Below are 14,772 nucleotides of genomic sequence, written 5' to 3' on the forward strand. Positions count from 1 at the left end.
GGGCTGTAGAGTATGAAATTTCCCCCTATTACCTCTTTGGCTGCATCCAAGACATTTTGGTATGATGTCTCATTATTGTCATTTTCTTGGGTTAAGTTATTAATTATGTCTATGATTTGCTGTTTCACCCAATTATTCTTTAGTATGAGATCATTTAGTTTCCAATTATTTTTGGTCTGTTTTCCCTTGGCTTTTTATTGAATGTAATTTTCATTGCATTGTGGTATGAAAATGATGCATTTACTATTTCTGCCTTATTGCCTTTGAGTTTGAGGTTTTTATGTCCTAATATATGGTCAATTTTTGTATAGGTTCCATGAACTGCTGAGAAGAAAATGTACTCTTTTCTGTCTCCATTTAGTTTACTCCAAAGATCTATCATATCTAACTTTTCTAGTATTCTATTTACCTCTTTGACTTCTTTCTTATTTATTTTGTGGTTTGATTTATCTAATTCTGAGAGTGCAAGTTTGATATCTCCTACTGTTATAGTTTTGCTGTCTATTTCTTCTTGCAGCTCTCTTAATTTCTCTTTTGAGAATTTAAATTCTACATCATTTGGTGCATATATGTTTAATATTGATATTGCTTCATTATCTATGCTACTCTTTAGCAAGATATAGTGTCCTTTCTTATCTCTTTTAATTAGATCAATTTTTGCTTTTGCTTGATCTGAGATCAGGATGGCTACAGTGGGCAGAAATTGTGGGAGTGAGTGGAAGGGGAAGACATTCTAATCATAATACCTAGCCTAAACAAAGGTAAAGAGCCTACACCTAAAATGGCTAGTAATGTAAATAATCAAATGTATAGAGTTATTGCAATAATGTGGTGTGTTTGTATAGTAAAAATAAATCCAATGCATGAGTCTTCCCCCACCGCCCTCATTTTTTTTTTAATAATTGAGAAAACTGAGATGTTCCTTGAATTGCTTACAGGTTGTACAGATAGTAAGTGGATAAGTTAAGTTGTGAAATCAGGGTTTCTGGCTCAAAATTTAGCATTCTTCCACTGTAGCATTCTTGGAAAATATAGTGGGAAAAATGTAGAGGAACTTGAATTCCAGGGAAATGAAATTTTGTTTTATCACTTATTGTATGAAATAAGAAAACATGATACAATTTTGAGCAAAAGAGTAATGTCACTAGATAGTCATAATGATGACAATAAAATCTAACATTATATATAGCACTTATTATGTACCAGGGACTATTTTAAACCTTTTACAACTATTGTCTCATTTGATTTCACAACCCTGGAAGGTTTTACATTATACAGATGAAGAAACCAAGGCAAACAGAGATTACTTTATATAGATCTATATAGATCCCAAATCTATATATCTGATTCTAATTTCTCCCTGGAATTCCAGTCACTGATGGTCAATTGCCTGCTGGGTATCATCTTTCCTGCAGTCTGCAGTTGGGAACCTGATTCTTTAGATGCTTATTCTTATATGTTTATGCTGCATGTAAACTAACAGTTATTTGTTGTGCTTAGTGTCTGAGTTTATGGATAGGGAAGTGAGACTAAAGGGAGGTGTTATAGAGGAAAGTCTGAATCCTTAAAGGGACAGGAGCTCCCCTCATTGGTGAATTGATTTAATTGTGTCCGTATTGGAGTTTTCTTGGCTAAGATACTGAGGTGATTTGCCATTTCCTTCTCCATCTATTTTATAAATGAAGAACTGGGGCAAATAGGGTGAAGTGACTTGCTTAGGGTCACATAGCTAACAGGTAGCTGAAGCCAGCCATGAGCTAATGAAGATGAATTTTCCTGATTCCAATCCCAGTGCTCCACCTAGTTGCTTCACTCTCAGTTCCAACTGGGGGAAAGGGATAGAGGGTTTTGTGTGTGTGTGTGTGTGTGTGTGTGTGTGTGTGTGTGTGTGTGTGTGTGTGAGAGAGAGAGAGAGAGAGAGAGAGAGAGAGAGAGAGAGAGAGAGAGAGAGAGAGAGAGAAATATAATATTTTAATCACAATTTCAGAGGGCAAATTGATAAAAAAAATTCCCAGTAAAGGGGGAAAGCTGAATCTCTGATTAATCCTTAGGGTTCCAAGGTGGCTCAGGTTTGACATTACTCTGGATGGTCATTTAGTGCTGAGACATAGGGGATTCCATTAGCTCAGTCAAGCATCAATTGCATGTGAGAAACTAAAAATGTGGTGGAGTATTATTGTACTGAAACAGAGAGTGAACATGAAGAATTTAGGGGAAAAAAAACAGGAAGAGTTACATAAATTTATGCAGAACAAAATAAACAGTGCCAGAAAGGCAATTTACATGATCTTATCTGGTATCTGGTCACCTTCTCTGGAACATGAGGACCATTGATAGATAGCACAAGTCACAGGCTAGGTAAGTGCTGATTTTGCTGAGGTCTACCTTGCTTAGAGCACACCTAGAGTATTGTGTTCCTTTTTTAGCAAAACATCAAAGATAATAAGTTGGAGACTATTCGGGGAGTATCAGCCAGGACTAGGAAGGGTATTCAGATCATAATGACTGGTTGAAGTAACTGGGAATATCTAATTTAGGGAAAAAAAGATAGGGGTGGAAATGGGGGGGGTGTAATTCTGTCAAATATTTGAATGATTATCCTGTAATAGAAGGATTAAACTTTTTTTTTTTTTTGGTCTAAAAGTGTGATGGCTGAAATCTGCTAGGTCAGATTTAGGACTGAAGTCAGAGCAAATATGTGAGCAAATAGAGCTGTCTAAAAGCTGCTGCCATGGGAGGTAGAACATTATTTTTACTCCATCAAGGCTGTATGGCTGCTTGTGCATTATATGGGTTCTTCTTTGGATATAGGTTGGACTAGGTGATGATTGAGGTCCCTTCCAATTCAGATTTTGGGATTCCTCACAGGATTTCTATAAGGAAAGGATCTTGGTAAATTGTCACTCATAATGCATTGTATCAAAGTAGGTTATCATTATTATTATTATTTCCTAGCTTCATGTAGCCTCTGTTGTATGGGGGATTGGGAACTTAAATTCACAATGGAATCCATCTTCCAAAAGCCAGACCATCCCTTCCCTTCAACATTTTTTTTCAGGTGACATTTCAGCAGCATCCTTGTTCCTAAGAGATACAAGATCTGATTGACATTTCAAAGATCCTATTTGAAATCCTTTTATTATCTAAGTCTTCAAGAACAAAGCTGCAGCTTTTATGTTTTAAATAAAGACTCAGGCAGCACATTTTATGCAAACCAGGCTGACATTTACAACAAATAAATTTACCAGGTTCCCCATCCCTGAACAGTGAGGCAGACTTTCCTTATAGTGAATGACCCTGCAGTTCTCCAATGTGGAGGCAACTGATATGAGGATTTCCTTTTTTTTTTTCCCTCAGCTCGTTTTTCTTCAATAACTTTTGATTGCCTGTAAAAAAGCCCCTGTTTCAAGAATTTGCCCTTATGCTATTTGCAAAGATCTGTCCCCAAACAGTAATGACAACCTACCCTGTCAAGAACCAATTTCCTGTTTAAGGCTATAATTCTTTTGACCATGCTTATGCCATCTCTATTGTTAAAAGGCATCTGGTAAAGAAATAAACATAGTACTGGGCTAGGCACAGTAGGAACCGTTTAAATTGACATGGTTCCTGCTCTCTGAAGTTTGTATTAACAAAAAGATGACCTTGATGTGGTCTGATACATTCAGACAATTGGACAGTATCTCTTCCACTGCCTGACTCAACAAATATTTATTAAGTACTTACTATGTGCCAATCACTGTGCTAAACCCTGGGAATGTAAATAGAAGAAAAAAAAAAAAAACTCTGCCTCTGAGGATTGTATATCCTAATGGACAAGCAAGTGCCCAGTATCAGTTATAAGTAAAAAGAGGAATTCCTCCTTCAAACCCAGATTCTGGGAGGAGTGCCTTAATCCAAGAGAAGTTTTCTGGGACTTGGTGGAAAAGTCCAGGGTTGACTGGAGACAGTTCATTGGGGAAAAAAGGGAAGGGGGGGGACACCTTTCTTAATTTTCCAAGTGTCCCTGCCAAGTCTGCCCACTACCAATGGATTATTAAAGAATCTGATAGATTAAGAACTCTTCTTCAATCTTCTGGTCCTTTACCTTTCTCCTTGCCTGCCTGGACACTGATACCTGCTTCCTTCTCTATCCCCATTCTTGCAGGAAAAAACCCAGAATTCCCATTCTCCTAGGGAGATGCCTTCCTTCCCAGGGGTGATAGATGAGACCTGCTCCACTTTTTGAAACAGACATATCTTAGATGGGCAAAGAGTCTAATGATAGACTTGGTCACTCTGGCTTCTGGGCCCTGGGGACTGCCTTTTGACTCACTGATGAGCCTTAAGGACATATAAGCCCTTACATCTCTCCTGTTGCTGTCCCCAGCGGCCTGTCTTCCACCTTGCAACTCACTCATTTAGATATCTTGTATCCCACCCCTCCTCCCCCATTACAAGTGGGTTGCCTAAGAGCAGGGATTGTTTTGATTTCCTCTCAACACAGTTTCTGGCACATCATCAGTGCCTAATTAATGCTTTCTCATTTATTTGATTCATGTAATAAATAAAATTCTCTGTGCAGTTTTTAGATAGCTTTTAGACATTTTTGGTTCTTATATTGTAGAACATTAAAAGGAGAAGGAACCACAGAGAACATTTAGTCCAACACCCTCATTTTACAGGTGAGGAGACACCCAGAGGTATGGTACTCTCCTCAAACAATCAATCCATAAACATTTTAAAAGGTACAAAAAAAAAGAGCAAAATCAATAAGTCAATAAATAATATATACTATATACTTGGGATTGTGTTTTTAAAATGAAGGACAAAAAAAGCTTTGTCCTCAAGGAATTGATATTCTGCTGAGTAGAACCTTGTCATAAAATCACTTCAGTTGGGTCTGACTTTTCATGTCCCTATTTGTGGGTTTTCTTGACAAAGACACAGGATTGACTTACCATTTCTTCCTGCATCTCAATTTACAGATAAGAAAATTGAGGCAAACAGGATATCAACTAGAGTAGCGACACACATCAAGTAAGTATCTGAGGCCAGATTTCAACTAAGATCAGTCTTTCTGACCCCAGGCCCTGACCTCTTTCCCCCCACTTCCCCACTGTGTTCATAGATAACAAAATAAATCATGCAGGCTGCAGTCCAGATTATTCTCTATACCCAGAATCTATGCTGGTTCCTCACTTTTCCTTATCTTTATTCATACTATTCCACAATTCAAAAGCTCTATTTCCTCCCCTTTGTGAGATAAATCCGTCCCCTTTCTTTAAGAAATGTCCTTTCCTCCACGAAGTCTTCCTTGAATTTGCTGAGTTCTCAATCACACCTCACTTAGCATTATATTTTGTCACTCTCTGAGTAGACCAAATATGGTTGTATAGCTAATTGTGTTGATGTCATCTTTATTCTACACTAACTATAAGCTCCTTGGAGGCAGAGAGGAGTTGTTTTAAGTTCTACTCCACTCCCAAGCTAGGACAGAGTTTGTTTGATTTTTGTCCCCAGGAGTGGACACAGTGCCTGGCACACATAGGCATTTACAAAATGCTTAGGGATTGATTGATTGAGGAGAGGACCATGCTTCTGGGCCTTAGTATGCCATAAGGGCTTTGTGCAGAGTAGACATTTAATCATTGTATTGCATTGTATTGTTTTTTGCTATATTGCATCACAGTGTATAATATTCTATTATTAAGTCATTTGGCCAAGATAAGACAGCTAATTTGTAGTAAAATCAGGGCTTAAAGCCAACTCTAATAGCTCCTAGTCCAGAGTATTATATTCCATTGCCCTTCCTTAATAAAAAGATAAGTGAGAGCTGGGAAATAACGTGTTCAGACAAATGAATTTGGAGACAAACCACAACCTTAGTTTCTGTGAATTACTAGAGACTTGTGTAGGAGGTGGGATTTTTAGCAGTCCATGGGAGTATCAAAGGGAAATGAAGTTGAGTGAGGGTTTCCAGGCTCAGGTGTGTGGTATGAGGAATTATAGATGAAATGATCAGACAAAGAAGGTGGTGAGCAAGCAGATCATCTGGAATGGGGAGGAGAGTTAAGTCATTTGGTTGGCTAGATGAAGGGTTTCTTTGCTATAGAGATTCCAGACTTTTCCTCCCTTTCCCTTCTACTCCTCCACTTTTCCTGTTATTTTCTCTTCTATCCAGTCCTTAACAAAGCAACATGGTGATGATTCCACACCCACCTACCTGGAAAAAAGAATAGGGTTTGGGAAGGAGGCAATAGACCACTGGGGCTTGTTATAAAACATGCCTGAGCTGTGACTGTGGCTCAAAAGAGAAAGATTAAAATGTAGCTTAGTTCAGAGTATAATTTATGATAATACTAATAATATTGGGGATACATTGTAGTTGTTCATATAACATTTTTCTTAAAAACTCCAAGTCTTTTTGCAAATATCATACAATTTTTCCTTCATGGGGAGGGATGCTGCTTTAATGTCAAAAGTATATGGATTTCCTCAGTGTGAGTTCTTAGGAACAGTGGGTATAATAGAGGCCTAGTCTCTACTAGGAGTCCAGAAATAGCAATGAAAATACAAATCATTCATTCATTCACTATCTAGTAACTGCTATATGGAGCACTTTTTAAAATTTTTAACTTTTTATGTAGCATTTTGTTTCACGTGAAAAGCATTTTATTATTTTTAAAATTTGAATTCCAAATTCTATTCCTTCATCCCTTTCCCATCCCTTATTGAGAAGGTAAAGAGTTCAATATCGGTTAAAATGCAAAACATTTTTATAGTCATATAGTAAAAGAAAACATAAATTTAGAAAAAAAAAACCTCAAGAAAAATAAATAAAAATTTTAAAAAAGCATGCTTCAATTTTTATTCAGGAATGGATAGCATTTTTCATCATAAATTCTTCAGAATTATCTTGGATTATTGTATTATTGAAAATAGTTAAATCATTCACAGCTTACTTTGTACACAGTACATTTCACTTTGCATCAACTCATGTAAGTCTTTCCAGGCTTTTCTAAGAGCATCTTGTTCATCATTATTTATAGCACAATATTATCTAATTATAATCACATAAAACAATTTATTCAGCCCTTTCCCAGTTGATGGGCATCCCATCAATTTGCAATTCTTTGCCCACAAATAAAAGTTTATGCATGTCTTTTAGTCCTTTTTTACTTTTGATGTGACATAAATTCTGGAGTCATTTTTCCATTCAAGTCTCCTTTCCCCCAGAACTTTGGAAACTTATAAAATGCTATGAGATGGCTTCTGCTTAAATTCACCACCCTGTAGTTTCTAAAAGTATAGGGGAATTTTCAGGAATGCAAGATTCAGTCTATGGGAATTTTTGAACTCCAGACAAAAAAAAAATCTAGATCTTAATCGAGAAACATAAGTTGAAAATGATTAATGAGCCAAGGATTATTTTGGGAAAGAAATTTCAGAAATCTGACCCTAGATTGGCAAAAAATTGTTTTTGTGATTGGTTTGAAAAATATTATTTGCAGGGGCAGATAGGTGGTGCAGTGGATAGAGCACCAACCCTGAAGTCAGGAGGACCTCAGTTCAAATCTAACTCAGACACTTAACTCGTCCTAGCTGTGTGTCCCTGGGCAAGTCACTTAACCCTAATTGCCTCAGGGAAAAAAATGTTATTCACAAGATGACAGGGTATTGCTAACCCCTCTCAATTCTAGTGACTTCCCTCCATTGATTGTTTCCTATTTATCAATATAGCTTGCTTTGTTTTATTTTTATTTATTTATTTTTTATAGTTATTCCTTCTACTTCACTGGGTTTAAGGATGTGGTACCCTCCTCCATAATCTGATAAATCCTCATAAAATTTTTTGGTCCTAACCAAAAGAAGAGGACTGAATTTTTTTCTTTTTTCTTTTGTAGGGTGTATATAATATCTTATTGTAAAATGTGGGTTGATATTATGCAATACTATACATATATTTTTATGCATTACTGAGTTTCTAAACTTTTTCCTGTCTTATCTGCTGGATTTTTCCTATTGTCTGTGGCTTTTACAAAACTTCCCTGAAATTTCCATTTAATTTCTTATGCTGATCCATAATATATTAAAACTATTACAGGGAAAGTTGGAAAGTCTTATCTTATTTTTATCTATTTGCACATTCTCTTCCCCCCTTAGATTGTAAGCTTTTCAAGGGCAAGGACTGTTTTTTTGCTTCTTTTTGTATTCCCAGGGCTTAGTTCAGTGCTTGGCACATAGGAGATACTTAATAAATGTTTATTGATTGATTAATTGGTCCAAAATCTTGCCTCAGACACTTATTAGCTTATCCTAGGCAAGCCACTATCATCATCATCATCTTCTTCTCCTCCTCCTCCTCCTCCTCCTCCTCCTCCTCCTCCTCCTCCTCCTCCTCCTCCTCCTCCTCCTCCTCCTCTTCCTCCTCCTCCTCCTCCTCCTCCTCCTCCTCCTCCTCCTCCTCCTCCTCCTCCTCCTCCTCCTCCTCTTCTTCCTCCTCCTCCTCCTCCTCCTCCTCCAACTCCTCCTCCTCCTCCTCCGAAGCATTTAGAGTTAAGTGACTTGCCCAGAGTTACACAGCTAGGAAGACAAGTCACTATCTTTTGGTACTCAACTTGTAAAATGAAAATGGTTGTTCTTAATTGCCTCTAACCTCCTTTCTAACTTTAAACCTATGATACTTCCCCACCTTCCTTCTTCCTTTCCATTTCTGTTCTATTGATTAGAGGGTTTAGTAAACCTCTATGAAACAGTTTCACTAAATTCCCAGGATGGTGTTCATAGTTTTTAGGGTAAGCTTCAATAGTTGTTCTGTCCCTCATCCTAGAAATGGCAGACAGAGTAGGCTACCTTCCAGGGGTTCAGGCAAACATACAAACAGCCTGAAAAGCTGCTGAATCAACCAATATGATAGTTCATGAAGTCCCTTTCAATTGTAGTTCCACCGCTGTATGTATATTAGATACAGGTACATACATAGTGCATGTGCTTTGTGGGAATCTGCCCAGGTCAAAGGGAATGGTCCCCAAGAATGAGTCAAGCACATTGACCCACACTCCATTTGCACCCATGATATAGCATCACACTCCCATTTTCAATCAGAGATGCTAACATGCATATGACTGTATGATAACCATTTCTTCACACTTCTTAATTCGAATAGCTTCTATGGTGAGCATAGGTGTTGACTGGATTTAGTAATAAAATCATTATTAAATGATCATGATAAGATAGATGAAAACATTTATTGAAAGCCTAATATGTGCCAGGCACTGTGTTGAAGGTTGAAGATATAATTATAAATAAATAAGGTAGTCCATCCTCAAGAATCTTTCATTTAAAAAAATTAATAGTATTTAATTTGTTTCCAATTACATGTAAAGATAGTTTTCAACATTCATCTTTGTAAGATTTTGAACTCCAAATTTTTTTCTCTCCTTTTTTTACTCTCCCCACCTCCCAAAAAAGCAAGCAATCTGATATAAGTTATACGTGTACAATCATGCTCAATATATTTTTATAATAGTTATATTGTGAAAGAAGACTCAGAATAAAAGGGAAAAACCACAAGAAAGAAAAACAACAACAAACAAGGGGAAATAGTATGTTTTGATCTGCATCCAGATTCCATAGTTGTTTTTTGGGATGTGGATGGCATTTGCCATCACTAGTTTATTGAAACTGTCTTGGATTACCTCATTCCTGAGAAGAGCTAAATCTGTCATAGTTGATTATTGCACAGTATTGCTGTTACTGTGGATAGAATCTCCTGATTCTTCTCACTTCACTCAGCATCTGTTTATATAAGTCTTGAGGAGCTTACATTCTAATGGAGGAAGACAACATATAAATAAGAGTAGAGGAGATAGTAAGGCTTATCTATTAGAATGAGAGGATCTGGGAGCAAAGTGTCAGCTTTCATAGTGGGAAACCTGAGAATGAGAGCTGGAGATCAGATGGAATAATGTGGAGATGACTGGGACATTTAAAATATGCATATATCATTTTGTGATACAGAGAGCTACAATGGAAAGATTGATAGATTTGGTGTGAAGACACCTAAAGTCAAATCTTGTCTCTATTGCTTTCTACTTGTAGAAATTTGGACAAATCATTTTTCTAGCTTCCTTATTTATAAAAAGAGGGAGTTGAACTAAATGACTTCTAAGACCCTTTTCAGCTCTAAATCTGTGATGTTATATCCTTGAACTTTACAACACCTCTACAAGGCTAAATATTATTATCATTATTATCATCCCCATTTTACAGATAAGGAACCAAGGCTAAGACAAGTTAAGAGACTTGTCCATACGAGGACCAAGTCTGAACCTGGGTCTTCCTAACTTCAAGTCCACTGCTGCTCTCTTCATTGCATTAACCTGCCTTTCTGGAGAACATTACTGAAAATCCGACTTAGGAGAATGGTATTCAAGATAATATGGAGATATAGTTTCTTAGCAATTATAGGCCCAATGTTGGAATAATTTCCTCTTAAGGCAGAGGAGTTCAATTAAATAGATATTAGTTGCTACCAAACTGGTAAAATGTTAGTCTCTAGGGATGCAAAAACTAAAACTAAAACAATCCCTGCCCTCAGGAAACTTATATTATAATGCACTCTTATTGATTACTTGTTCGATCATTTTTCAGTCATGTCTGATTTTTGTGACCTCATTTGGGGTTTTCTTGGCAAAGATACTACACTGGTTTGCTTTTTTTCCTTCTCTAGATAATTTTATAGATGAAGAAACTGAGACAAGCAGGGTAAGTGTGTTGCCGAAGGCCATACAGCTAGTAAGTATCTGAGGCAGGATTTGAACTCATAATGTTGGGTGTTTTGAGTTCTTATCTGGAACTTTTCCCACTATGTAACTTAGCTGTCTTTCTTGATCACTTTAGTAAAAACTCAATTTTTTGAGTTTTCCTACAAGACTAATAGCACTGCACAAATACTCTGCAAGGGGTCTTGTCACTGATACTCAGAATTGCATCAGGATCAGTGTGATAGGTGATACACACCATGGGATCTATCAATATAATCCTTCAAGGAATAGTTCTGCTCACTTTTATATCTCTTTACTATAAATAGGCCCTGAATATTTCAAATAAATAGTCCCATAATGTGGTTGTATTTTTTACATCTGCATTATTTAAAGTTTTATATATAACATGGTAATTGGTTGTAGCCCAGTAGAAACATACAATAGGATTTCAAATAATTATATCATTTCTCAGGATTCTTTCTTTGTACTTATTGAGACGTAGCAATATTAAAGTTTTAATCAATTCATTTGGTCAAGTCATATGTCATTATTCAATAATAAAATAAAATACTCATTTATTATTTCCTAGTTGGCAAATTATTGAATAATTTGCCAACTAGGAAATAATAAATGAGTATTATATTTTAGTCTCTGCACAAGGCGTTGGAGATAAAAAATGTCAAATATTAAAGCATTCTCCAAGAACCTTATACTGTATTTGAGGTTACTGCATATGCATGAATACAAAATAAATGGTAATTTTGGAGGAGGCCCATTAATATCTGCAGGGACTAGGAAAGGTCTTAAATCAAATATGGCATCTGAGTTGATCTTTGAAGTAGGATAATAGGTCCAGATCTAGGTTTAAATCCTAATCTCATTCAGACCAAGCTAACAACAGGACTCTGAGGACTGTGTTAAATATCCTAATAAATTTTCTAAGGTTAGGTTGGAAAGGAAGAATCTGGATGTACTGCTCAGGACTTAAGAAACATTGACCAATTATAATAATGATTACTTATTCTGTGTAAGAGGGAGTATGTGTTTATACAGGTAGGAGTAAGCTAAGGTTTAATAAATGCTTGTAGGTTGCTAGGTCTGGAGTCTGAATTTGCCTAGACATCAGATGACATCTCAATTGCTTGTAAATAACCTGTTCTTTGGGGCTAAATAACAATGAGTAGGGCTTTGAAATAAGGTCAAATTGGGAGTTCAGAATGGGAAAGACATGGAGCTTCTAGAAGTTTCTAGCTTCTTATATTATTCATATGTACCTGGTATATAAAACTGGCCAAATCAGACATGCTCTTTTGTCTCAGTATCTTTATATAATTTTTTTGGCTAAAATTGTTTTATAGAAGCTCTCTCTTACTTTTTTCTCTTCTTTTTTATGATAGTATTTTATTTTCCAAAATACATGCAAAGATAGTTTTTAACATTCACCTTTGCAAAACCTTGCGTTCTAAACTTTTCTCCCTCTCTCCCTCCTTCCCCCTTCCCAAAATATCAAGCAATCTGATATAGATTAAACATGTTTAGTTCTAATAAACACAATTCCATATTTGTCATTCTGCACAAGAAAAATAAGATCAAAAGTGAAAAAGGACTATAGGAGGCAATGTAGAATTTATAAGGGGAAGCACTACTTCTGGAATAAGAGGTTCTGATCCAAATTATGCCTGGGATTCTTGTTGACTTTGTGACCTTGAACAAATTGTGCAAATTTTTCTCTCAGGATTTGTTTTTTCATTTGTAAAATTAAAGTGATTAGTTTGAACAGGGATGTTTAACCTGGGATCCATGAAATTGAAAAAACAAGGCAAAACCAACAATAACAATAACAACAAAAACTGACAAAGATTTTGATAAGGGGATGTTTGATTTCCTCTTTAATTCTTGTATTTTATTTTATGCATTTAAAAACATTTTAAGGACTCCATAGGTTTCACTAAATTTCTGTCAAATGGGTTCTTGACATAAAAAAAAAAACTACTTGGACACTTTGGGCAAAGTTGCTCCTGTCCCTTCCAGTTCTAAATTATTAAGCTAATAATTTTAGAAGTGTAACTCCTAAATATGGTGATTCTATCCCAAGCAACCACTGAAAAGGAAAGCCTGTCCCTTTAAAGTCCCTCCCTGTTCTGGGACCAGGGCTGATTTGAATGAGTTTCTTTGATATTGTTTGATCCAGATCTACAGTACCTGGCACTTAGTAGATGCTTAATAAATATTTGTAGATTGATTGATCTAGGTAGGGAGCCAGTAGGAAAAGGCACAACTCTGTTCTAAACCTCTGAATTGTTTAAAAGATTGATGGATTCTATTTTCTTTTAAAAATATCCTTATCATTTTCCACTAATGCCTCTATTCCCAAATGAGAATTCTCTTAAAGAAGTATAGTCAAGCAAAACAAAGTAATACATTGGAAATATTTTTAACTTTTGCTGCGTGTATGCAAACATCTGTCTGTTTATCGCTAATGTGTCTGCCTGTCTATCTATCTAATATCCCACCTATGTTCTACCATCTCTCTGTCCAGAGGCATGAGATATGTTTTACTTTTAACTTTCTTCATAACACTCATTATGAAGTAATAAAGTTTAGTCATTGCAATGATTTGGATTTTGAAATCTTTCAATATTGTTTTTATTTACATTACTGTAGTCACTGTATAAGAGGTAAGTGGCTAGTGGGCCTGAAGTCTGGATGGACCTGAGTTCAAATCCAGTCTGAGACATTTACTAGCTATGTGACCTTGGACAAGTCAACACAACAAAAAAAGTAAATCATCATCTTCCTTCCTTCCTCCCTCCCTTCCTTCCTTCCTTCCTTCCTTCCTTCCTTCCTTCCTTCCTTCCTTCCTTCCTTCCTTCCTTCCTTCCTTCCTTCCTTCCTTCCTTCCTTCCTTCCTTCCTTCCTTCCTTCCTTCCTTCCTTCCTTCCTTCCTTCCTTCCTTCCTCCCTTCTCCTATAAGCAATACCTAAGCAGGAAGCATGGCTAGTCACTTCATGACTGGTAAAACACACATCTACATCTTAATCTACATCTCAGGTTTCTGCTTTGCTGTTTATTTTCTGATGTGTGTAGGAGGGAGTGTCTATTGAACACATTAATAAATTACTATATACTCATCAAAAGAAAAAGGAAATTCATTCATGTTGGATATTGATTCTATAGAAAGATAAGAAAGATTAAAACGTATATTTCTGAAAGAATTTGTTTCTACTAAAATGTCTAGCTATGTATGTTGTTGTTCAGTTATATATGACTCTTTGTGACCTCATGGACCATAGATCCCTCTGCCAAGACTACCCCTCTTTTTTTACTATTAGGAGACCCCCTGTTTTCCAGAGCTTAGGTCCAGAGAGCAAGCTGTGCCCTGTGCTTGGCGTAACAACAATCCTTTGTGCTCACCCTCTACGTGAACTCAGTCACAGCAAAATCCCAGAAGTATTTCCGTATCATCCCCAGGTGATTGATTCCTGAACTCTGGCAAGGACCTACAGACACCATGTTCTGGTCATAAAGCCCTGCTATGAATCAAACTTGTTTCATTGTTGCTATTTCTCCTCATTGTCACTGTGTAGCCATTGGTATATGTATTTAGACTTGCCCATACTAAAAAGAAGGTTCCATAATATGTCTAGTTTACCTCCTTCAACAGAATAAAGTTTTTCTGTTTAAGACCAGTTAGCTCTTTGTTTTGTTTGTTTGTTTGTTTGCTTATTTATATTTTATTTCCTGGAATTGACTGGTTTTAATAACTTATGTGAGTTCTTTACTGTTCTCAGGGTTAACTATGGTTGTGAGCACTATGGTATTTTCAGAATTGACAGCAGTTGCATAATCTCTGGGACTCTTGGGTCTTTTGTTTTTCAGAGTTGACACATGCTAATACAATTTATTGGGTTTTCTTGGCAAAGATATTGGAGTAGTTAGTTATTTTAAAATTAAAAAAATAAAAGCCCACATTTCATTATGGAAATATTTCATAAGAACTGGGAATTCTGTTAGGGTCAGCTCT

The 14,772-nt window shown here is 36.3% G+C and overlaps 1 long non-coding RNA gene across 1 annotated transcript; it reads left to right on the top strand.

Annotated features, from left to right (window-relative positions):
* Nucleotides 1–2,269: 2,269 nt before the first annotated feature.
* On the top strand, nucleotides 2,270–14,330 carry LOC141553459 (uncharacterized). Its single transcript, XR_012485459.1, has 4 exons — nucleotides 2,270–2,358; nucleotides 4,968–5,019; nucleotides 10,715–10,779; nucleotides 14,081–14,330. It is a non-coding gene; the product is annotated as an uncharacterized LOC141553459 (long non-coding RNA).
* The last annotated feature ends 442 nt before the right edge of the window (nucleotides 14,331–14,772 follow it).

The sequence above is a fragment of the Sminthopsis crassicaudata genome, chromosome 2 (assembly GCF_048593235.1).
Source record: "Sminthopsis crassicaudata isolate SCR6 chromosome 2, ASM4859323v1, whole genome shotgun sequence".
Lineage (NCBI taxonomy): Eukaryota > Metazoa > Chordata > Mammalia > Dasyuromorphia > Dasyuridae > Sminthopsis > Sminthopsis crassicaudata.